Source organism: Protopterus annectens, chromosome 2.part0 (assembly GCF_019279795.1).
Source record: "Protopterus annectens isolate FY-2018-M chromosome 2.part0, PAN1.0, whole genome shotgun sequence".
NCBI lineage: Eukaryota > Metazoa > Chordata > Ceratodontiformes > Protopteridae > Protopterus > Protopterus annectens.
Genome location: NC_056728.1, coordinates 318,210,874 through 318,238,385, shown reverse-complemented (window position 1 = coordinate 318,238,385; position 27,512 = coordinate 318,210,874).

The following is a 27,512-nucleotide window of genomic DNA, read 5'->3' as shown; positions in this document are numbered from 1 at the left end:
GCTGATCATATGCAAACAGTTGAATGCTCATCTGTGTATTTGAGTGCAAAACTTCCATTCACTACCTAAACCTAATTCCATACCCTGCTCTCTAACCTTAAAACTTCCAGTTATTCTCTAGTCCTAACCAAAACCTGTCTCCTCAACTCTAACCATAAAACTCCTAGTCACATTATGGCTATTGTAGTTATGCAGGTTCTTTCATGTTCAGATATTTACAACATTACACGTGCTTTCTTTGAGCTGGTATGGCTTTGGAGGCAGAATATTTAGAGATAGGGGGTGTGAGGACACAGGGTTTGAGTTAGCATACCCTGTCTGACTTTCCTAATATGTGTGCAAACCCTAACACTGCACTGCCCTTCCTAACACCTAACCTTTCACCTTATATTACAAAAAAAGTTATTACTAAATAAAATAGTCACACACCAGTTACACAAACAAACAAACAAACAAACAAACAAACAAACAAACAAACAAACAAACAAAGAGAACACTAAATCTATCCCTAACCCACCCCTTACTCTAACCCTGACCCCAAACACATACACATACAACTCAAAAATATTTGCATACATACACACACACACACACACACACACACACACACACACACACACACACACACACACACACACACACACACCATAATATTTGCATAATATACACACACACCATAAATCTATCTGTTACCTCAGGTTGTAGTCTAATCCTAACCCAGAAATACTCACACACATACTCCCACCCCAATTAAACGTACTGTAATCACAAATAATTGAACTTCCTGCTTTTATGAACTATGGGAATTTTCTTCCTTTTCATAAATTACCTTTAAAGAATAGGCTTAGTCCTCTAACATTCATTTCTTACTGTTGTTTTTGATTTTAGATTATTCCATATTACTTCCACAGATCTATGATTTGTTATCTACATGAAACCATGTCTGCAGAGGTAGATATGAAATGATTGCAGCTTCACACTAGAGCTAATTTTTCCTTTACAGTCTAGGAATGCCTTCTTTCTGCATCACTCAAAGACCTTCTGATGTAGACTACTGTATTATCCCTAAAACAGTAGAACTTCCAGTAATTGAGTTTCTTTAATTGTTTCAAAGTGTGTCATGAATTGTTTGAAAGTCATTTAATTTTTGTAGTATCTGATCAAGAATGACACTCTCCAAAGCATTAACGTAATAGTTGAACTCCTTAATGGTTCTTGTTATGTTTATAAAATCTGGACTCAGAGTTATCAGTAATTTGCCATCCCTAGTGGATTTCCTACAGTCTTGCAGGTCCTGTGGTGATGGTACTTTTGTTATGGCTTCAGCATTTTTTGGTCAAATGAAAGTACAGGTCTATATCACATTGTCGAATTTGTATAAATTTGAACGATGTAATATCGAACCCAAAAGTCCGAAACCGCACAATAAAGAACACACAGAACAGCAATTTTTTTTTCCCCAAGGAAAAAAAAAATCGCTGTTCCCTAACAACAAAAAAAATAAACCTTAAACTAAAACTAAAGTGGGGGGCACACCCCACAATGTGGGGATCTGTTCCCCCCCACACCCCCTACTTAAATATACCAACTCCGAGATCAGACCACAGTGAAGGAAATAGCAAAGCCCCGAAAATGGCCCACTGATATTTTTCCCCTGGGAAAAAAATTGATGTGCCATGGCATCGCTATTTTTGCGTTCCAGACTATTGGGTTCGATATTACATCGTTCGAACTTATAAAAGTTTGACGATGTGATATAGACCCAAAAGTAATAATGCTTAAAGATAATACTAATCCTTAAGATTGTTGTATTGATTTATTAAACAGGCACTTTTCACTGTTTAGTTTCCACCCACTTTAAATCTTTTAGTTACTGATCTTAACCTGGAATCATGATCTTGCAAGGTCTTACTATATATTACAATATATATATATATATATATATATATATATATATAAATATATATATATATATATATATATATATATATATATATATATATATATATATCTATACATGTAACACCCCTGCACTGGCCCAGTAATCAAGGAGCCTCAATCCTCACCACTGGCAACAGTGAGGGATGTACACAATGGGAAGATGATAAGTACTCATCCAGTAAAAAGCTATTTTCCTTAAGAGCACATAGAAATCACAGTCAGTCTGGGACTGGTTTCGCTCTCTTTCTCCAGATCCCCAATAAGAATCCCCCCTGGCACAGCTATAGGGTTAAGATCTCAGCTGAGGGGCCAAGCCAAGACCTCCAGCACCCTCTTTGTTCGACCAGTGCTTCGTGTCCCTGCCCAAGTAGCTAACACGCACACACACACACACACACACACACACACACACACACACACACACACACACACACACACACACACACACATGCACACACACACACTTTGAGATTTGATTTATATACAAACACACCCACATACACACAACTGGGGAAGGCTGGCACAAGTTTACTAGCTATGCCCCCTTCTGCCCAGACTATAAGGTAGTTTTCACTGCCACCACCCCCTACTTATCAGCTACTATAAGGCCCTTACAAAGGGTGCCCAATCCTACTGTGTAATGTTACTATTATCTAAACGGTGTCTGGCCAAGAGCAAGAGTATTTAGGAGTGGCCTGTACAGTGTCACTAAATACATATGCAAGTACTCTCAGAGCTTAAATATCTCTCACAAATATCAGCCACAAAGATAGGTTTAAAAATATTTAATAATAAATAAAAGAACAAGACAATACTCAGTCAATCAACACAGTAACTTCAGAGTTCAAAATCACAGGAAATATTTTAAAACAACATTGCAGGACAATATCAAATAAATACAGAAAACATCTAAAATAATCTTTACTATATTCCTATCTATAGCTAAGAGAGAGATACTATGCCCTAAATCTTACTTACAGACAGGCAAGTGCCGATGATGATGATGATGGTTGTTCTTGCTAGATCCAAAACAAAATACAAAATGCACAGTTTCCCACTGAGAGAGTTCTTAAATCAATATCAAATATTACTGCTGGGTTAGCTTGGATGACATCACTTTTTGCCACCTGACTTCAGTTCCCAGGCTAAAACAGAAACTAACAGAATGTAACATTTCTGTGTTAAGAATACATATCTCTCAGATGTTTGCTCAGATCTTGGAAGTTGTAAAACAATAAAACACTCTTGCATTTTAAACCTAGTAACTACCTTTCTTTTAAGACAATACAAAACTGTCTAGCTCCAGACATTGTGTCTGTTACACTGAAACTGAGAGAGAACTTTTATAGCACAATCATAAACCAATCTAATTTTAACTTATTTTTTGTTCTAAGTCTAAGCAGGGCATGTTGTGGTTACATTTTAGCTCAGTACATAACATACAGTTCTGTATAAATCATATCAATATTCACAAATGACATAGAATTATTTACAAAATTCCAGATAGCTGGGCTAGCAATATTTCCCTATATCACATTTCTTTCCCCCCATAAAACTCCAGCTACTTTTTCAAGTGACCCTTGAGAAACATTGCTTGAGAGGGTTGGGCCTATCTGTGAATACCTTTCCCCATTCTGTGTCTTGAGATCCCATCTGTGTTGGGATTGCTTACCCCAATATGGTGCTGCACTCTCATATCATATGCTTGCAACCCTAGGCTTCACCTTAGTAACTTGGCATTTTGCTAGCTGGCTCAATGTAGCCATGTTAAGAGATTGTGGTCTGTAACTACAGTGAATTTCCTTCCATACAGATAAGGCTGATGTTTCTGCAGTGCCCACACTATGGCTAGGCATTCTGTTTCTACAGCAGCATAGCATTCCTCCTTGGGTTGGATTCTGCATCTGAGGTATACCACTGGGTGCTCTTCTCCCTCTGAGGAAACCTGGCTAAGTACAGTTCCCACCCAATGGCTTGATGCAGTCACCCACACAACACATTCTTTGCTGTAATCTGAACTGGCTAATACAGGAGGTCCTCCTGAAGCTCCTTTAAGCTTCTGGAATGCCTGCCCACATGCTGGGGTCCACACTACCTTATCTGGTCTGTTTTTCCTGTCAAGTCTGTGAGGGGAGCAGCTATTATACTATAATTGGTGACAAACTTTCTGTAGTGCCCTGCTGTCCCTAAGAATGTCCTCATCTGCTTTTTTAACAGGGGCAGGCCATGCCTGAATGGTTTCCACTTTGGCAGGTTCTGGCCTGATTTTACCACTCTCCACTCTATGTTCCAGGTAGGAGACCTTTGCCATACCCACCTGACATTTGCTGGACTTAATGGTTAACCCTGCCCAGCACCTCCCTGGCATGCTGAAGGTGCTCTTGCCAGGAATGGCTGTAGATGGCAATATAATCTAGGTAAGCAAGAGCAAAATCTCCTGCTCATGCTAGGATATGATCTACCAGCCTCTGGAAAGTTGCCGGGGCATTTTTCATCCAAAAAGGCATCTTTGTGAACTCATTCAAGCCAAAAGGAGTCAGAAAGGCTGACCTCTGTCTAGCACTTGGAGTCAGTGGCACCTGCCAGTAACCCTTGGTAAGATAAATAGTGGTAAGATACTTAGCCCCACCCAGCTGCTCTAGGGCTTCATATGTCCTAGGCATGGGATAAGCATGTGACTCTGTGACTATTTAATTTCCTGACGTCTACAAAGAACCTGGTGTTGCCATCCTTCATTGGTACCAGCAGCACTGGGGAGGCCCAGGGACTGCTGGCCTCATGGGTTACCCCTAGTTCCAACATTTTCTGCATCTCCTCCCTCAGAGTTTGACTTTCTCAGGCACCCTATTAGGGGCCTGCTTAATAGGCCTTTGAGGTCCTGTAGCCACATGGTGCTGCACCAGGTGGATGCAGCCTTTTTTTCCAGTGAACATGCCCCCAAACTCCTGTAACACTGCTCGGATTTCTCAAACCTGGGTAGGGGATAACTGCTGGGACATTGCTACCCCTTCCACTGAGGTGCCAGTTCGAGCCTCACTGAGGAGATCAGTCACCAGATCCCCCTCAAACTCCTCCTGCCATCCATTGCAAATCTCAGCACAAGGGCCTCCCTATCATGGTATGGTTTCTTCATGTTAACATGTTACAATTTGTGCTCTTGCCTCCTGCCTAGCAGTTCTACCATGTAGTTAACTTCACTGACTTTCCTTACCACTTTGAGAACCATTACCTGCTGCCCTACAGCATACTTTGTGACTTGAGCATTCTTGTCATACCAGACCTTTTTATGCTGTTGGGCTTCTGCCAGGTTCTCCTGGGCCAAGCCATTGAGTTCCCTGAGCCTGGTCCTGAGGTTTAGGACATATGCCACAACATACTCCTTGTGGGATTCACACTCACCCTCCCACTCATCTCAAATGAAATCTAGAGGTCCCCTCACCCTATGCCCATACAGCAAGTCAAAGGGTGAAAAACTTGTGGATTCCTGTGGCACCTCTCCTTAAGCAAATAACAGATGGGACAAATATTTGTCCCACTCCCTCTTGAACTGGTCTGCAAATGCCCGTAGCATGGAGATGAGTGTAGAGTTTAACCTCTCAACAACACCATTAGTCTGGGGATGGTGGGGGGGTGGTCTTTCGGTGCTTCACCCCACAGTACTTTCACAGACACACCAGCAGGTCTGACATGAAATTGGCACCTCTGTCAGTCAGTATTTCTTTTGGGAAACCTTCCCTGCTGAAAATGTCAAACAAAGCATTTGCCACCTTTTCTTCCTCAATGGAGGACAGAGCCACTGCCTCAGGGTATTGTGTAGCATAATCCACTACCACTAGGATATACTTTTCCCTGTGGAACTTGGGGTACTCAGAGGACCCACAATATCCATAGCTACCCTCTGAAATGGCTCCTCAATCACAGGCAAAGGCATCAAAGGAGCTCTCACCTTGTCTCCTGCCTTGCCTACCTCTTGGCACTGCTCACAGGTCCTACAGTACCCTGTTACATCTCTGTAAATTCCAGGCCAATAGAAGTTCTGCATAATACGTCTCTTTGTATGTTTTATGCCCATATGACCTGCAAAGGGAATATCATGGGCTATGGCTAGAAGCGCCAGATGGTAGGCTCTAGGCACTTCCAACTGCTGTACTCTCTCACCTTCTAGCCCTCCCTCAAAGGTCCACTCTCTATACAGTAGTCCCTTGTCCCAGTATACAGATTCCCCCTTCCCTCAAAAATCAGGACATCAAAAAGCACTTTTTGAACAATAAGAAGTATAAAACTGTAATGACTGACATCACCGACTGATTGTAATTATGAGTGATTTACTAGAAAATCAAAAATGTTATAAAGGACAGGACAAACATATGAAGCAAAATCAGGGACATTCTGCAAAATAGGAACATTTGAAGGTATGGTTACCACTCAGAAAGGAATGCCTGGGCACAATAACCTGTTCCAGGATCTGAATAATTTTTTGGACATGCGGGATTTTAAATGATGCAGTTATAATATTCTCAGTGTTATTATAGCTGTCTATGAACAAGTCTCAAGGGAAGAATGTAAGAATTTGTAGTTTTAATCACTGAGATATTTTAAACTATATAATCCTTAAATTCTTAAACTAAGGCTTCTTCATTTTCAGACAGTTTAGTATGATTTGACATCATAAAATTCAGAACACCAGCAAGCAGCAGAATTAAAGAAACTGCAGCCAAAGTCAACTTTCCACCTTCAAACTATAGAACATTATACTACCTCTCGTAAAATGAAACAAATGGACAAAGTGTGGAGCATTTCCTAACAACTAGGGAGGCAGCTCACAGCCCACATGAAATGTTACTTTATACTTGTTTTATTACATATTCAGTTATTCAACCATTAGAGTCTCTCAGGGGAAGCAACTCATTTTGCAAAAATCCAAAAAAATCCAAAACTCCAGATAGGCAAGCCAAGCAACCCTCATCTCAAAAAAAAAAAAAAAAAAAAAAAAACAATCAGCTCCAGTCAGCATCAAGCAAGCAGGCAAGACAGGCAAGATGTGACTTGCACCATCATGCCATCATACCATCTGTGACATCAACAAGCAAAAAAAAAAATTAAAGAAATTATATAGTCAACCTTCCATCTTCAAAATGCAGAATACTACACTGTGGAGCAGATGGGCAAAACATGACATGTTTAGTAACAAATTGGAGGAAAGCTCATTCCATGGTTAAAATGTGGACGTTATACTTACAAAAAGTTATTTTATACCCCTGACATCTCTTTGCTTGCCAGAACAGTTATTTGGTTACAAGGGAAAAAATGTCCTTTTACACTTTATATATGCCAATAAAAGTTATACAGCAGTTGCAGTATATAGTGTTTTCCACACTCCCAGCTCTTAAAACATTAGAGACTTGATAATAATTTGCAAAAGGCCAGCCACAAAAGATCAGCAAATTATTCTCATGTTCTCTCTTTTAGCATCTCTAGATACAGATTCTCACTGACAAGTAACTGTGACACTCACCTTTGGCCTTTCTTCTCATTTCACTTATTATTACCTAACCCTATGCACTCCGTTGCTCCTACTTTACTCTTTGACCCACTTGCATGCACATGCACACAACTATCATTTACAGCCTGTTGTATGACTGTATACTTCAGATATTTGCTTGAGATCAAACGAATGAATAAATTCATAAATAATGGCTCAGAAATGTATCGCTGCATATTGATATCATAAACATACAGTGTAACTCCCCTCTGCCCTCTCAACTTCTTAGCTCAAGAATCAGAAGCAAGGACACAAAATCAAGAAGACCTTTTAGATATTTCCCTTATGCTAGGCTTGCAAGATTGACCCTTCTACTCACTGTAGAAAATCATCATTTTCCCAGTCTTTCAGTGTCATTTTGCATAAAATTATCCTTATTCTGCTAGGAGGATTTGCAGCCTGCAAAAAATATATTTCAGTGTGGACAACACATAGACTGACACTTTTGGGTTCCACCAGGTAAGCTGCTAAAGCCATCTGTACTACTTAGCTTGTGGCTAGTGCTACTGCTAAAGGAAAAGGACGCTTTACGTGCTAAGATAGTTCAGGCGTGTTAAAGCCATTATATCTTGGTATGTATGGCTTTCTTACCCATAAGCAGCTTGTTCTGGCTTTAATGTATGGCTTTCTGACTCATGAGCAGCTTAATAAACTTTCTCTGCTCCACTGTCCTACTGAGTTACTCGCATTATATTAGAAAAAGCACTCACACTGTTGTTTAAGCCTTTCCTTGCCTCTACTGTCACTGTTATCTTCGGCTAATACTTTAATCTGTGACAGGTTCAAACTCACTGTGTTCATCTTTGTTATGTTTGGGGGCTCACTGCACTCCTCTACACTACCTCATTTTCCACAAACCCCTCCTTATCTGAATTTAGACTTCACATATTCCCTTCCCCTTTTCATTCTTATCTCCTTCTCTTCCTACTAGCGTAACCATTCCTTGACACTACCTCATTATCCAGCAGTACCTTCTATCCACACTTATTTATCTCCACTGCTCCTCATTTAATTTACTCTTCTCTGCTGTTGTAACATTGCACTATATATACTGTGTATTCTCCTTTTCTTCATTTGCAATATTCATGTCTTCCTCTTCAGGAAGTCCTCCTTCAATATTATCCTTCCTTTCACAATATTGACCCAAAACATAATACCCACAAACATTTTATTATACACATCATCCACTTAATTATTCTCTTCCTAATGTTTCCACTAATTCACAATTTCATTTGCTAAGCATGCCAGTGAAATGGGCAGCATGGGATGTGCAGCGCTAGAGTTATTACTGAGTATATGCAAAAAAGTTATGAAAATATTACATATTTCCATGGTTACATTAATAATTCAAAAACAGAGGGTGATACTGTCTTGTTGGTGGTGTATTTAAAAAGTGGGTGTAAGTAAAACATGCTGTTAAAACATGGTGTGTAATGTGAAGACATTCTGAGATATAAATGCTATTTTGATAAAGCATTTATGATTATTAACATATATTTTTGCAACTAGACTAATTTCATAAAACTGTGTGACCTACAGGCAAACAAATTATGCCATGTTACATAAAACATTAAGGGGTACAGTGTTTCCAGAGATAACTGCCATCTAACATAACCAGTTTTGTAAATTAATATTGTTTTGAAATACTGTGAAAATATTATATGGATAATTAACAGATTCTGCAATTTCACAAAACAGCAGTATGCTATCCTCTCTTGTCATATATCATTGAAAATCTCTTGAAGAGATGAACAATTCTCACTAATATCTTGACACTTCAATATAATCCTTTGTTTTAACATAACACAGATATTTTTGGGGTAATAAAATACATTTTTTCATGACTCTGCAATATAAAATTAGTATCTACATAGAGAGAGACCTTTGATATTTATACTAGTGTATATCACATTTTTTACCAAAGATTTCACATATTTAGCATTTTTGTAACTCACAACATATATCAGATATTATAAATCTAATGGTGTGTTTTCAGTAGATTTTGGAGAAATGCTTTTGGGAAGCAATTGGTTTCCTGGCTTAGAAGACCTCAGGAAGCAAAGGGGATAATCAGCCCCCTCCTATTCAGGATTAAAAGAGTTAAAGTACTGGATGGTTGTTGTGGGGTACCCTATGGAAATCCTGCTGTGTACAATCTGATTGTGCTATAGTTCACAGTGCAGTGATCCCGCTGCACTGTTAATATGCTGCTCAACAGACATTAGCTGTACAGCATATTAAAACAGTTAACCAAAAATGAAACAAAACAAAAAGCCTCTATCGAATGGTAGGAAAATCTCCTCTAGTAATAAAGTTCCACATGTTGCAGGCAGACCTAGTATAGCAACCTAACTGGTCCTGTCCCCACATATTTATGTCAGCGAACTTCTGCCAATGGGAGGGGACACAGCACCAGATCCCGTCATTAGCTTAATATGATAATGATCCTCAGTCCAGTGTCATGGCTAGTGGCTGAAGATTTTTTATGAATCACTCCTAGATATAATAGTGGACCACAACACAGCAATATCAGAGAGCCAAATAAGGTAAACTCTACCTTATTAGTAGCTACTTTAAAATGCCTTACTATGCTGCCTGTGTGTTGTGTCGTGGTGTCATGTGACACAGCACTCCCTGCATCCCATGCACAGGAGGAGGGCCTCATACATAGTGGGGTACTACGTGCTCCTCTGTGCCATTCATGAAAATGGGATGTCCTTTGTATGTCACTGCTCCAATCCAGGCTCATAAACTGAAGTATTCAGCAGGGGCTTGCAAGACAAGGTGAATAGGTTGCATGACAGGAAAATCCCCTAAATGTTAATTAGGTCCATATGATCCATTCACAAAATATCACAGACACTATTTCCATCCATTTACACATAGTCTGTCACAGTCCAATATTTACTTATTTATTTATCTTTTGTTGACCAGGTTAGTTCCACTACGCTAGTGGGCTCTTTAGAGGGAAGACTCGAGGTGGTATTTATACTATCCGGAGGAAATATTGCCAGGTCATTGGATAACTTCCCCTAATCTTTTTGACTGGTGCCACGTGATCTGTTACATCCACCTGGGCTACCATCAACTCAAGCAGATGGTGCCATGGTTAAACGTCTCATTTGAAGGACGGATGTACACATTCTGATAGAGCACATCTACTTTGACTGTGTAGAGATGGACATAAAATGCCCACAGACTAAACCTGTGACAGTGGATAATTCACATACACATCCATCCTTCTGTGAGCCTCAGCCTCTGCCTTCCCCTTCCACACATAAACCTTTAAAGGAATCCAAAATGCATATCCCAGCTCAGTTGTAAATATAACATATATATAGCTTCTGACAATTTGTGGATTCTTTTAAGATGTGTTTTTTTATTAGTTGATACATATTTTATTGAATTAAAATGGAAGCTGTAATTAAGATTATTTTATCTGGTCACAGGTGATGGCACACCTCATGCGGCTATACTACACAAGCAATCAAGAGAATCCAAAAAATGAAAACCTGAAAAAAACACGGTTTATTATTTTAGCCAATTTCTGGCATTTCTGCAGCTAGCCATACGCAATTAGTCACCCCACAGCAGTGACAACTGAGCACCAATGCCTCTGAGGTGCTCCTTATAAAAAGTACAAAATGGACATCTATTTTCCAAACCCATGTGACTTTTTACATTGAAGTTTCATTTAAAAGCATGCAAGCAGTAAAGCTTACAAACTTTGCAAGTATGTCAACTTTAATTAAAATAATGACGTTTTAAAGAGAAGATTTTTTTTTCACTCTCTATATGCTTTTTACCTCGGTTTTGTGTATGTTTACCTGAAATTGCAAGTGTGTGAAGGAAGTCTGGTCTGAACCTAAAAATGGAACAGCAGACTAAAGACAAGTCATTGCTGAAAACTGCAGGCTAAACTTCCATTCTGATTATCCTTAATGACACACAGTGTAATTAAATTAAAATTGCAACAGTCCTCAGAGAAAACAGAGAAACATTTAAAGGCTAGAAATTAGACTAGTTGGCATAATAGTTAAGGTCTTTGCCTCCCATGCACAAGGTGCAAAATTTGATTCTGGCATCTAGCCAATGCCTGTTTGGAGTTTGCATGTTCTCCCTGTGTTTCTGTGGGTTTTTTCCCAACTCCAAAAAAACATGCTGAGTGTTTCCATCTCAGACTCACCAAAGAATGGAGCTGTGGGCAGCAGCACAGAGTCCACATGGTTTACTATAGGGGAAGAGCTGTACAGGCCAACTGCTTTGGGCATTTACTGTGGTGTGCATTATTCTCTGGATAGGAGAACACAGATCACAGACTGCATGCCATGGCAGGACTAGCCAGCTGACTGTGTAAAATATGGCTCTAGGTGATTCGGTCATTTAAAGGATAGAAATCTCTCTCTCTTTCTCCATGGTATCTAGGACATTAAAATAGTGTACAAAAGCACCAGGATTGTTGGAGTTCCTTTGACAGAAGTTTTATGATTTCAGTCTCTAATTGGCTAATAAGAAAATGGAAACCAGAGCCTTCTAAGGTGACAGTGGAACAGCAGAATACATAGTTTGCTCCCAGTCAAAATCTGAATGTTTGACAAAATAGGTGTTAAATAAATAAATTAATCATAACAATCTGAGTGGGTAGTGTCCACTAATGCCCAATATACATGATTTTACTGCTTTGATAGGAATTAATATTAAAAAGGCTCTCTCTACATATACATATATACATATATATGTGTGTGTATATATATATATATATATATATATATATATATATATATATATATATATATATATCTATATGGGTCTACCTGAGATGGTCGACAAGCCATTTGATCAACACTCATTTGGTCAACAGGCAGCTTTGCCCCCCTCCCCAATGTTGTGAGACCCTGGAGTTGATATATATAGTTAGGGGGGGGTGTGGGGGGCGAAGCCCCCCACATAAAACTGCTTGTCGACCAAATGAACTGTCGACCAAATGAGTGTCGATCATATGGCCTGTCGATATATATATATTTATTTGTCTGCATCTGTATACTGTATGAAGGATGTACTCACAACATGGTAGCCCATGTTGTCAGGACAACCTGTCCCTGTACATGCCTGTCTTTGCTTATAGTGAGGGTGTTATCTGTCTGTGTAATCTGTATGATGACCTATGGTTGTGAGTATGGCAGTCCTATGCCTGTGTCTTTCTACCTACTGTATTAGGGTAGAATGGGGTCACTGACATTTCTCTGAGGTATTTTATAATATGGCAGCAGGGATGACTACCTTTTGCTGTACATACTTGTTTTATTTTTTTGAACATTTTTTTTTAATTTAATGCATAGGTAACCAGACATCCATATAAACTAAAACAAACCATACTGACCTATTTTGAGTTGCAAACATTATGCACCACCCTAAATCTATACAATCACTGTCAGTCAAACATCACATAGTTCATTCAATTTCTGCTGTCCTCCAAAACACCATTCTATATGTGTTGCTCCCACAATTCCCATCCTTTTCTATGCAATTTGATGTGACCCTTCTCCAAAGACCCCACCTCCAGCATCCCTATCTTTGCCAAGACATTGACCACCTCTAGTACAGTTGGTCTAGACTTAGATCTCCATTATCTAGCAATTGCTTTCCTGGCAGCCACTAGAACCATACCCAGCAAGGCCTGACCATGTCTAGGCAATTCTGACCCAGTAGCACAGCTCAAAAAAATCATCTTCTTAGCCACATTAATCCACTCACCCAGTATCTCCAACAGAGCAGTCTGCAGGGAACTTTCAAAGTCTGCCAACTCACCACACTTCTAAAAATTATGTCCCCAACTATCTACCTCTTTCCCACCACACCTCTAACATCTGCAATTCACCCTTGGAAAAGTTTTTTTATAGTCTGCTTGAGGTACAAAAGTATCCATGCAAAAACCTCCAAGCAAAGATCCCAAATGCTCCATACTCTGCCACATACCTGGGAGCTACACACATATCCTCCCACCATTTCCCTTTCAAGCATCCATCCTCTTAATCCTCTCCAACCTTCTCAGATTGACTCCCACAGTCATCATGCAATATCCCATATGCCCCATCAATTATCCCTTCTTCAACAGCAGCCTCCACTCTAGACACCACCAAAACTCCACCAGTGCTGGTTCTAATGCCTCCTGTTATGCCTGCTGCTGATATACTCTTTTCAAATAGTTGGGTACATCTAGATAATTTATGGCAAAGCTTATTGGCAAATGAGTATCTTGAATTTGTTTGCAAACATCTACTTGTGGTATAAAAGTCTGCCTTGCTTCATTGCTGGCTGTGAAGTTTGTTGATTTCTCTAAAAATTTGTGATATTTCTGTTTACCCCCTTTTTTGCTGCCTGCTGTGTTTGATTAACTTTTCACTTAGCATACTGGTGACTTCATACTTTCTGAATTTCACAGCCTGAGATGATAGATTGTACTTTATCCTGATTTATTTCATTTTCTCCTGATTAGTGAGACATCAGTTTTCTATGAATTCTACTGCTGGTAGATGCAGACTTGCAGCACAAAGTGTATGAGTGTGTGCTTGAAATAATGAATAATAAGTTAGGGAGGTGTCAGATAAGGAGGAGATCAGTGGCATGGCTAATTGCAGACAGCTGTGGTGGGAGTCAAACAAAAATGAAGAAGCACAAATTGAAGGAAAATACTTCAGATCTGTTTTTTTTTGTCTAGTCACAATTAAAATAAATAACAATGTTTGGGGGGGGGGGGTAAATCAGTTGTAAACATCCTAACATTTAAATTTGAACTCACATATACAGTGGACATAAAAAGTGTATACACCCCTGTTAAAATGCCAGGTTTTTGTGATATAAAAAAATGAGACCACAATAAATAATTTCAAAAACTTTCCCACCTTTAATGTGACCTATGACCTGTACAATTCAATTGAAAAACAAACAAATCTGAGAAAAAAATATAAAAAATAAAAAAACACAATAAGCTGGTTGCACGTGTTCACACCCTTAAACTAATACTTTGTTGAAGCTCCTTTTGATTTAATTACAGCATTCAGTCTTCTTGGGAACACACCTGCCATCTATTAAAGAGACTCTGATTATCCCCAAATAAAGTTCAGCTGTCCTAGTAGGATTTTTCTTTTTTTTTTTTTTTTCAAAAATCTTTTTTATTTTTAGTTAAGACCAATACGAGTAACAACACATTTACAATCATAACATAGAGAAAACTATTTACAGAGTCTTTAACAATGTTAAACGTTTATATACATTCAGGAAATCAATTAAAAATTTTGCAATAACAAGTGTAACTTTTCCCAAGTAATTAGTTTGTGTGTTAATTTTTTTGTTCTGAGCTTTATACTAGAGATTTGTTTATCACATAGAGCTGTGGCTAATAAATTCATTTTTAAAGGAAAGAGGAGTGTTAGTTTTCCAATTTTTTGTTGCAACTTTCCTTGCAACTGCAATAATTGACCATAATATATGTACTTGAGTTTTGGGTACAATCTCCGGTATTGGTACATTAAATAGAATGAGAGAATTGGGGATAGTACAATTATCATTCCATAAGGCCTTACAGAAATGATTAAACTCATTCCAAAACTGTGATACCATAGTACATGCAACAATCATATGATACCAATCAGCATCTGTTGTTTTACATCTCCAGCATTTCATATCACTCTTTTTGCTCATTTTTGCAATTCTTTGTGGTGTGAAGTAACATCTGTGGAGAAATTTCCAAGTATATATAGTCCAGTATGGAGAGTTGTTTTTTCTATTGATTTAAGGAGAAGTTTTTATTATTGGTAGTAAATTCTTCTTTATTTATTTTAGTAGAATATTCCCTGAAGGAGGCATTTATAAAATTAAAGTCAGATCTAATAGTTTTATAAATTAAAGATATAAATGAGGTGCCTTTCAAAGAGCCATTAATAATATTAAAAATTAATTCCAGTAATTTAGGTGCATCATTTCCATATGTTTGCAAAGAGGATTTATTTTATTATAATTAAATTCTCTACATGCTTGTATATCTATCTAATTGTTATTATGCAAACTATATCTGGCTATTAAATAGTTCGCTGAGTGAATTTTATTAGTGGACAAAAATTGATTCCAGTACAATAAGTTACTATCTTTGAATTTAAGCATTTTGTTAATATCAAAGGTGATTAGACACTCATTAGTGTAGGCAACTAGAAAGGCAGATGTTAATAAGTTTTTGATTAACTGGTTGGATTGAGTAAACCTCTTAAAGCTTGATAGTATTAGGTTAATGAAAGAGCAAAATTTTAATTTCTGTTTATCCTGCATATATTTTTTTAATGACCTTATAAAGACATTTTTATGTATAGTAGTAAGGGGCTCAAGTAACATTTCATTGTTAATCGATACATTTTTTTCATGTATTAGTTTCCAATGTGAGTTGTATGAGGTATTTATCCATAGAAAAATTGTGTTGAGTATTCTGGCGTTTATATAATAATCAACATTGGGGAAGTTAATGCTTTCCTTCTTCCCAGCTTGCAGTGTGTCTTTGTAAAGATATCCTGGATTTTTGGGGATGCCAAAGAAATTTTAATAGGATATTGTTGATCTTTTTTGAACCTTTCTTAGGCGGAAGAATAATCAAAGACTGACTAATGCAAAGAATTTTGGGTAGTAGTATCATTTTGATTAACATTAGTCTGTTTTCAAAGGTAAAATAAAATTTATTCCAGCTATCTATGAGATTAGTAATTGAGTTTATTAAATTATTATAGTTTACAGAGACTGTTTCTTTATGATCCAAGTTAATGTAGACACCTAGGTATTTAATTTGTGAATTATCCCAGTTGAAATGTTTATAATTTCTCAATTTAGTGGTCACTTTTTTATTTATTAAGAGGGTTTGGGTTTTGCTATGATTAAATTTCAATCCTGATATATTTTCAAATAAATAATCTAAAGCTTTGAGTACATGATCTAAAGATGTTTCAATGTCTCCACTAGTTAGTAATAGATCATCTACAAACAGTTGTATCTTTGGGGTTAGGTCGTTATTAAGGTTGTAGCCTTTTATATATAAGTTATTTCTAATGTAATTAGCCAATGGTTCTATTGCTAGAGCAAAGATTAAAGGGGAAAGAGGGCAGCCTCATTTTGTACCCATTATGTGTTTAAAGGGGGAAGCTAAGAAAGACGCAATCTTAACAAAAGACACAGAATCTTCATAAAGCTTTGTAATTAGTTTTAGAAAGTCCATAGAAAAACTATATTGTTGTAATACTCTAAATAAGTAAGACCAGTTTATTGAATCAAATGCCTTATCTATATCAAGACACATTATGGTTAATTAATTTTTATTTTTATTTGCTATGTCTGTTAGGATAGGAGTCTTATTATATTGTCTTGGACTTCTCTATGTTTTATGAAACCTGTCTGGTCCCCTTCTGTTAGGTTAGGCATAATGGAATTAATTCTATTTGCTATTATGCTCATAAAAATCTTATAATTTATATTTAAAAGTGATATGGGTCTATAAGAGGAACAAAAAGTGAGTTCTTTATCAGCTTTAAGTATAGGTGAGATGAGTATTTCCATGATGGTGACCTAATAAATGTATAAATAATGTATGTGTTCAGTAAGATTTTTAATATGTTGTCAGGGAAGATTTTATATATTTCAGGAATCAGGCCATCTAACCCTGGTGATTTATTTGTTTTTAATTTGCCTATTTGATCCTTTAATTCTTTAAATATAAAAGGTTTATCAATTTTGGCAATATTTTCAGGGGACAGTCTTTAAAATGTTATCTAGTAAGAATTTGTCTAGAGTTTCATCATCATTAATTGGTTTAAGGGTATTTATCTTTTCATAATGCTTCCTGAAACAATGTAATATATTTCCCATATTAGATACTTTTATTTTCCTCTTATTTTCAATACTTATAATTTCCTTTATGTGATTCTTTTCATTTAAGCGTTTTGATCTTACTGCAATTTTGTGCAAACTCTTTTAGTTAATGGAGTATGAGTATAGTTTAGTTTTCTCTAGACTTACAGATATTTTGTGTTGTAAAATGTTTTGGTATTCTTTATTTAATTTGTTTATATTGCCTCACAGCAAGAGGTTCTCCTGTTCGATTCTTGGCTGGAGCGCCTTCTGTGTGGATTTATCCTCCACCTGTTCCATCTTGACCTCGCAATCAGTTTCCACTTTTAATTAAGATATATAATTGACAAGATATTACTTTTAAAATGCACCGATTGATTTTAAACTGCACTACACCAGAGATAGAAATATAAGTAATTGTTTTATACCATAAACTACTGCATACTAAGCTGACAATATGACAACATTTTATTATTAAATATTATTAAAATGGAATTTTCCATACTTCATTTATTTACGTTCTTGAAATGTTCCTTATTGGTAGAAGGAACATAGTATATATTGTGAAAAATATAAGCATGACATTATGAAAATGCTTTGGAAAAATCAGTGTGTTAACAATTCAAATTAAGGTTTTAAATACTATATATGTGTTCCAATAGTCAAACTGAGCAATACTCTAAAACTAAGGAATGAAATAGCAACTTAAAAAAAATAAATAAATATATATATATATATATATATATATATATATATATATATATAGACAAAACTGTAGAATCTTGAAGTAAAATAGAATTTGAAAAGTCTGTTATCTAAAAACACACTGTATCTTATTTAAAAATAAAATCATATTTTACATTAAGCTTTATCATTATAATATTGAAACCAGCCATCAACATATTTAGGAATTTGTCATGTTATAAGATAGTACATGTGAAACTACAATATTGTTGAAGAATTAAGCTGCTTTGTTTTATGTTAGGGATAATAAGAATCTATAAACAGACAAGTGTGACCAATGTAATACTGAGCCTAAAGGTATGAGTATGTTCAAATACATATAGGGCCCAATATAATTTTCTGTATGTTAAAGAACAAATGCCATTAAATTCATTTAATGTAGACAACAGTGATTCAAGTACACAGCCATCCATGTTAGCATATGCATAAAATGAGTCAATGTGCAATCTTTCTTTGGGCATTCTATCAGTGCAAGTTCAGCGTAGCTTTGGGCGTGCCTGGAGTGATTGACACATGTAATGGGCATGGAAAGCTAAGAAGAGTGGCAGTCATACTAATTTGCAGGTTATGTCATGTATACAATACTGTTACTGAAATAAGAAGATTGGAATGTAAGGTTCTGAACAAATACATTAAATCACATAACATTACCAGCACATTAACTGTCTCGGGCTGTGCCGCAGCTGCCACTTCTTCTTACTCCAGGACCCTCTGTAAACTTGTTGCCTATGCAGTTTCCATGTGACCCAGAACCAAGATCAGGCTGCCTAAGTAGTATTTCTATGTGCTTAATCGTACACTGCATTGATTGATTACATTCAACTAAAGCACTGCAATATGGTAACTGGGACAGTGTATTTAAAGCTGGGTGCTAAGGTGTTGGCAAATATATGCTATGTAATGATAAAAGTAGAAACCTATTTAAAAACAGCAGTTAATTCCCAGCGTTACTGGTGTACAGCCATTAGACACACACAAGTTTCTTGATGTTTAGGTTCAATACACTGTCAGAAAGATTCACATTTCTGTTAAATGGCGCTGAACCCACACAAGGTCTACTATCCAAAGCTTTTCAAAAGACACATTTAGGCCATCATGATGCTGTCAAACATTGGGTTGGTTTCGGCACAAATGTGAAATGTGGCACATCTACAATAAAACATCGTGTTTGTTTCAGCACAGCTGCTGAATATTAATTACATTGCATTCCACACACTATCGACTATTCATACTGCTGCTGCCTCCACTGGGCTGGAGACGTGTTTGGGGCAGGCTTTGCTACTGTGCATCCTGTGAGGTACTACAGTGATAGAATGCCATTCTTAGAATATCTTTCTGTGGGATTCAGTGCTTATTTACTTTAAAAAAAAAAAATCTGTATTTATGTTTTTTTTTTTTATATTGTTGGGAATTCTTTTATTCTTATATACTTCACGTTTGGTTCCACAGCATTCTGATTGGTCCGCTGGTTTCGGAAGTGAAAGAGGAGTTCAAGGGTCAAAAGCAGTTTCCTTTGGGTAGCAGAAACCGTTTCTATGTGAGTGTGAAGCTTCTAGTGGAATTCATGAGCTTGAGCTAATTCCCAAAAGGATTCAAGTAGAAGAAAAAAAAAGGTAATAGGAGGGAATACTTGCATGAATATGTGATTTGAGTGTAAAACACTCGCAGATATGCTTGTAACATCCACATTTTACCATACAGAACATCCCTCTTTGAAACTGATGGAGAAAAGGCCACAACAAGCCCTCCAAGCACTCAAATATGACTACAGTACAAACATTTTTGCCTAGAACATATCATATAAAGCACTCAATACTATAACCACCACTAATAAAGAGCATAGATATATATTTTTTATAAAAATGAAGAGAAAATACTACCTAAACAGGTTCAGCAAAAGGCAATAGAAGTTCCCCAAATTGAAAGTAGAAAACACTGGACTTTAATTACATGTATGAGACACTATACTTTGCTGCAAACAGTGTAGCTTATGTCAGTAGCATACTTTACTGATGTCTTTCACTCATTGATTATCTAGAGTGGTAACTAAAGTAGAGTTTAATCAGTATTAATTACTAATATATAGTGACTGAGCAGTTTCAAAATGCATCTAAACACTTGTCTTATTTATCAAATTAGATTTATGCAGTTACTTACTGTCAAGTTATATTATTAAATTATTGTCAAATAAAGATAAAGAACAGAGTTTTTACCTTGTTTATCTCTGTAGATGTTTGTATAAGATCAAAAAGAAAAGAAAAAAATATGTTTAATGAAACTGAATGAAAATTTAATACATTTTTGAGTATTTGTCTCTGGATTTCTTTTTTTCTTTCACAGACCAGTCAGATTTTGTTGCTTGCCTTTTTAATGTGTTAGTAGTGTCCATTTGTTCTTCTGTAGTTATCAGGTTTTTCTTCTTAATGAAGGCAATAGCTTCTTCAAGAGTTTTGAAGCTTCTTTTCCCCTCTGGCAGTCATAGTCTTGTTTTTGCAGGGTATGTCAGCTGAGCTTTGATGTCAGCTTGTTTTAAGGGTTTAATGAGAGGAATGAAATTTTTCCTTTTTGTAAGAACAGCTGTGGAGTAGTCATTGTCAAATCTGACTATCTGGTCATTTATTTTCAAGGGAGAAAGAGCCCAAGCAGATTTTAAGATAAGAGCCTTGTCTTGGCTAGATATAAGTTTTATAATGACTGACCTTGGATAAGTATTCTTACTGTTAGATGAGACTGTAGATAGTGATCTGTAGGCTCTCTCGATACTGAAACAAAGAGCCTCTGGCAGGTTTAGAGTTTAGGAAGCTATGCTGTTAAAAATGTCACTAAATTATCCCCTTCCATTCCTTCTGGTATGCCATATATCTTGATATTGTTCCTTTTTTACCAATTTTCTAAATCATCCACTTTATTAATAAGTTTGTTGTTCTGCTGTAGAAGATGTTCAATATTTTTTTCTCCCTCTATCAATGTACAGTCAATATCTGAGACTGATTCTTCTAGTGCTGATATCTAAAATTTTTGCTGTTTTAAGATATCACTCTATTTCAATTTATTTGAGTATTCCTTAATGTTGTCCATTTTTGTGTCTAGTTTGTCCATTTTTGTTACTAAATCTTGAATGTTCATGAGAATTGAGTGTATCTCCTTCTTCAAAGAGTTGTCCTGCTGTGTAGATTTGAGAAGACTCATTTTTCCAGATGTAGTTCTCCCTTTCTTCTTTTGTTAATTTTGACAGGAAAATAAAAAGTTTGTGTATTGAAAAATATACCAAAAGAAACTTTCTATTTCCAGTTTATGAATCAGTTACATTGAAGTCGTCTTTGGTGATTTTAAAAATAAATCCTGTCAGAATAGTTATGGAACTGCAGAGCAGAAAAATGATGCTGCTTTCAGGCTTCCATCTAAGCCATGCCCTCCCAGTAGGATTTTCCTGACATTTACTCAGTTGCCTGCTACAGCAAAAGCCATGGTTCGCAGAGAGCTTACAAAGCATCAAAGGGATCTCATTGTTGAATGGCATCAGTCAGGAGAAGGATACAAACATATTTCCACAGCATTGGCTAAACCATGGAACACAATGAAGACAGTCATCAAAAAGTGGAGAAAATATGGGACAACAGTTATGTTGCAAAGAACTGGATGTCCCTACAAAATTGATGAAAAGACAAGACGAAAACTGGTCAGGGAGTCTGCCAAGCGACCTACAGCAACACTGAAGGAGCTGCAGGAATTTCTGGAAAGTACTGGTTAATAAACTACATGTGACAACAATCTCCCGTATTCTCCATATGTCTGGGCTATGGGGTAGGGTTGCAAGATGGAAGCCTTTTCTTACACAGAAAAACATCTAGGCCCGGCTAAAATTTGCAAAACAACATATCAAGTCTCCCAAAAGTATGTGGGAAAATGTGTTATGGTCTGATGAGACCAAGGTGGAACCTTTTGGCCACAATTCCAAAAGGTAAGTTTGGCGCAAAAACAACACTTTGCATCACCAAAAGAACGCCATCCCCACGGTGAAGCACAATAGTAGCAGTATCATGCTTTGAGGTTGCTTTTCTTCAGCTGAAACTGGGGCTTTAGTCAAGGTGGAGGGAATTATGAAAAGTTCCAAATACAAGTCACTTTTGGCCCAAAACCTTCAGGTGTCTGCTAGAAAGATGAAGATGAAGAGGAATTTCACCTTTCAACACGACAATGACCCTAAGCACACATCCAAATCAACAAAAGAATGGCTTTGCCAAAAGAAAATTAAAGTTTTGGAATGGCCCAGCCAGAGCCCAGACCTAAATCCAATAGAAAATCTATGGGGTGACCTGAAGAGGGCTGTGCACAAGAGATGCTCTTGCAATATGACATATTTGGAGTGCTTTTCCAAGGAAAAGTGGGCAAATATTGGCAAGTCAAGATGTGCCATGCTGATAGACTGCTACCCAAGAAGACTGAATGCTGTAATTAAATCAAAAGGTGTTTCAACAAAGTATTAGTTTAAGGGTGTGCATACTTGTGCAATCAGCTTATTGCACGGTTTTTATTTTTTTATATTTTTTCCCCTAACAGATTTGTTTTTCAGTTGAATTGTACAGGTTATAGGTCACATTAAATATGGGAAAAGGTTTGAAATTATTTATTGTGGTCTCACTTTTTTATATCACAAAAACCTGGTTTTAACAGAGGTGTGTACACTTTTTATATCCACTGAAGATGATGATTAGTAATCTTACTAAGGACTGCTACTTTAAGTATGAATTACTCTTTAAATGATACAATAAAATGTATACTCAAACTTTAATATAAAAGTCAAACTCTGATATACATGCAAAAACACTACGTGGTAGACAGCAGCATTTTTACAGGTCACATGCACAATAAAAGTACAGCAACAACTGTCAAACTACAACTTTTCATTTTAAATTACAGCATGATTTTCAACAGAAAACCTTACAATATGTTCTATGGAAGCAACCTCAACCACACATGTTGAGATTCTTGGAGGAACAGCAGCAATCAGATGAATACCTTATCAACCTGTTTAGGAGAATATGATTTTTACTGCTATAGATTTGCATTGCACTACAACAGACCTATCAGCTAGAACTTGTTGCATTATGAAGCTTACTTAGTCAAAGCTATAAATCATAGATGATAGCTTACCTACTCACAAGTGCTAGGAGTCCTGACTGACACTGATCAGAATAAAGCATGGGCTGGCATAAATCAGCATATTTACTTGACACTTTTAAATCATTCCTTTTGGTAATATCTTGCTCATTAATGGATTTGGTGCATAGGTACACTAGGCTAATGTCCACCAGAGCCTTTATAAGCCTAGCCACGCAGCTTAACCGCATTGTGTCCCCATGTAAGATGAATGTCTTTTGGAGGGTTTTGTTAATTAGGAGGTTGTTAAAAGTTTAGTGTGTGTGGGGTATTTTAGTTAGAGAAGATTTACTGTTGACCTCTGTCTATCAGAGTCATGGGGGTTAGACTGGGGTGAAGTTTTGATTTCCCATTCAATGATCAAGGTTACTTTTGAATAAGCTTAGGGATGGACTCTGCTTCACATGGATGAGGAGCCTATTCAAGAGCATGGATATCCTTTGAGACACATACCTGTCTCACCAGCATGTTCTATTTATATCACAAACAAAGTTTTAAATCCTCTGTGCTAGTATTTCTGGTGCTATTTGTTTTGTGGCTATGTAAAAGATTCGTAAGTTCTGGATCTGAGGATGCCTTATATGCCAGGCATGGATTGTCTCTCAGTAATCTGTAGGAGACCGAGTATAGAAATAGAGCTTTAAGGTTATTTGTAAAGGACAATGTGTTAATACCCTGGATTCTCTTGGTGAGGAACCTCTCTGGGTGTTCTACTTGTTGTATATGCTTGTCAAGTACATGCGAAAGGAGGCATTGTACTTAATGATGGGTCTGATAAAGGCCAAGTAAAGTGATAATATAATTTCCTTGGACCTGGATACCATACCCTTACTTTTAAGTTGAGCGATACAGAGTGATTTTTATCCTCCCTGGCTATGTGATGGCCAAAGACCAGATTACTGTCTACATATGTTCCCAGATCCCTAACTACTGGGTCTGCTTTTATGAATGACTTATCAATTGAGTAATTAGCCTGGGTGCAGTTTTTCCCAAAAGGCACTATAATGCACTTTCTGGCATTTTGTTTTACTATCTGCCTTTGGCACCAGTCATTTGTCTGTGTTAGACCCTCTTGCAGAATGTTATTGTAATGGCAGAAATCTATGACAGTTCCCACTTTGCAGTTGCCTACAAAAGCCAGAGGCTCCTGACATTAGCCTTGACCTCCAATAAGTAGATGCCAAACAGGAGTGGGCCCAGCACTGTGCCCTGAGGAACTTCACTGGTGATCAGTTTCCTGGTGGAGGTGGTGTCATCAGTCTTGACTTCTTGGATCCCATCTGTGAGACAACTGGCAATTCAGTAAGTTATGTAGGGATATATTCCTAGTTCTACGAGTTTGAAAAAAATACCTGAGTGAGGTACTGTACTGAATGCCTTAGGCATGTCTAGGTACACAGTATGCACCATTTTCCCTTCATCCATTGCCTTGGTGACCTCTTAAAGAAGTCTACCAGGTTAAGTATGCATGACCTTTCTTTGAAAAAAGCAGACTGAGTTGAGTCCAGTGTCTGCATGTTGCCATTGTCTTTGTTGAACAATTCCATGATAATTCATTCCATTGCTTTACATGTTAGAATAGTCAGACTAATGGGTCTGTAGTTTCTGGGGTTAGTTGATGGTCCACCCTTGTGAAGAAAGATAATTGCTGCAGCCTCCATTCACATGGTACATAGCATGTTTTGAGGCTGTAGTTAAAAGTGTCTCAAATGGTCCTGATAGGTCATGTTACAAGGTATTTAGGACTCAACCTGGGATATTGTCAAAGCCCATTGAGGCTGTATGCCTTAGCAAGTGCCATCATGACCAGCTCCCTGCTAATAGTGGATAGTGGGAGGGGGTATGTTAGTATGAATTTCATGGGGGAAGCAGGAGGAGGGAGAGTGAAGTCAGAGCTGAATTTGTCAGTGAGCAGATTCACTGCCCATTTCTTTACCTGTATTGGAGAATTACCCTGGTAGAGCATGGGGTTGTGAGAGCCATCCATAGGGACCATCATACTAGTAGCCATGAGGGTTGCTTGTGCTCTTGTCAGTATCCTGGTAATAAGGCCATTTGCGTTGCTTTACCCCTACCCTCTGAGCAGGGGAATGAGCTATCCAGATCACTGTGGAACCCACTTTGCATTTTTCCTTCAAGTTGACATTCTTGTACACTCACAAAGTACCTGTTACCACCAGTTCAGCACACTACTGTGTGTTACCTTTAATGTTTTCAGAATAGTTGTAGAATGCCTTATAGTTCTCTTTATCCTGAGGGGCTATCTTGACCTTGTAATTAGCCTTGATGCAGTTAACTAGTCCTCTACGTTTAATGCTTTTTTTAGTTAGTGAGCTCTTGATATTATGAAAGTTGCTCTTTCTGATTTTGGCCATGACTTTTTTCCTTTTGTTATATACCCTGTTAAGGTTAGGATTCCATAAGTGTGACTTCTTTTGGGGTTTGTTTTGGGCTTACTTCTGGTAGGTGCAGCAGTCTCTATGCAGCCATTTACATGGTTATACAGGGTTTCTGTGAATAACTCCTCATACCTCTGGGTTCGTTGAGGCATTAAATTTTGGCAAATTGTCTCTTACTAGGATGAACTTTGCTTTAGAATTGTTCCAGTTACACATTTTGCTGTGTTTTCCATGTTGATTTTTATTTTGAAGAAGATAGCTTTGTGAACTGACTTCACCAGTAAGGACGTGCTACAGGGGGTGGGGGAGTGGAAGTGGAGTGGGGTGAGGAGGTGCAACATTCTCTCATATTGGTGAGTACTACATCCAGTATATTCGAACCTCTGGTTAGAGTAGTTCATTTTCCCCTAGTATTCACTGCATTATGAGTTCATAGGTAAGTTCTAGGCTAGCTGCCCTTCCAGGCCATTTGTACGCCTAACCAGTTTTCTTTTTTTGTGGTGAAATTAACTTATCTGATTTGTTTAGAGACTGGCCTTACCCATTCCATGGTCAATAATTATATATTACCCAAAATGAGAATAAATGGGATCATACCATAGGTAATTTGAGGGAACTCCATGCACAGGATAAAGCATTTGTTTTCATTCTTTTTAAACACACACACACACACACACACACACACACACACACACACACACACACACACACACACACACACACACACACACACATACATACACACACACACATATATATTTGTAAGAAAATTAGCATGATGATGCTATACTGATTTTACTTACAAAGTAGGGTCTTTCACATTCAGTGGTTTTACTTAAGTGTAACTTGAAGTTATATTCACAGGATTTTTTTAAGGCTTTGCCAGATTGTGCGACATTGTAAAAATGACTTTTTGTAGGATAAATCCTTGATTATGTGCAGAATTTTATCTGGCAGAGTCCAAGGATTATACAAATTAGTTATATGAGAAATGTTAGTGTTTTTATTGTGGAGACAACCCATGCTTATTGAAAGCTTACTGATATTATTGACTCTATTTAGAAATTAGGCAAATAACATGTTTATTCTATATATATACATATATATGGTCTATGGTATTTTTGTTAATCAGTATTTAGACCTCAAAAGTAATGCACAAAATGTATAACAGCCTAACATTCATAAGCAATTGCATATTATATCAGCTATAAAATTAACAGCATGAATTATCTGCTGAGAAGACCAAATATTCTTAAATAACTAATATTACAAATTAAATCTTGAAGATGAACTGAAGCACTTCATATAGTTTTTTTTTGTCTAGCTGCTTTTTGCCTACCAGCCATCAAACCTGCCCAATCAGAATATTGCCCATTTGTTTGCTTGTAGTGGAGAATTACCCTGTTAGAACATGGTGGGGAGGCCATCATAGGGACCATCATATTGGTAGCCATGAGGGTTGCTTATGCCCTTGCCAGCATCCTGGTAATAAACATTTGCATGGCCTAACTTCCACCCACTGCGCAGGGGGATGAACTATCCAGATCACTGTGGAGACCCATTAAACCTGTGGTTCTCTGGGCTGCAGCCAGGGCTTTATCCTTCTAAACCACTGGAATTAGCTTAATACATGGTATTTTTCTATATAACCAGGTAAATAATTCTTCAGTGCAGTTATATAGCATTAACATAAATGGTTCAGAACATATTACAGTAGTCACACATTGGATTTTCTAGCAGTTATTCACTATCTAAACCTACGATATAACCAAATATGTGAACACAGAATCCTTGCAGAGAGGTTTAGCTGTGCTTAGCCAGAATGTTTAGAACATCAGACTTGA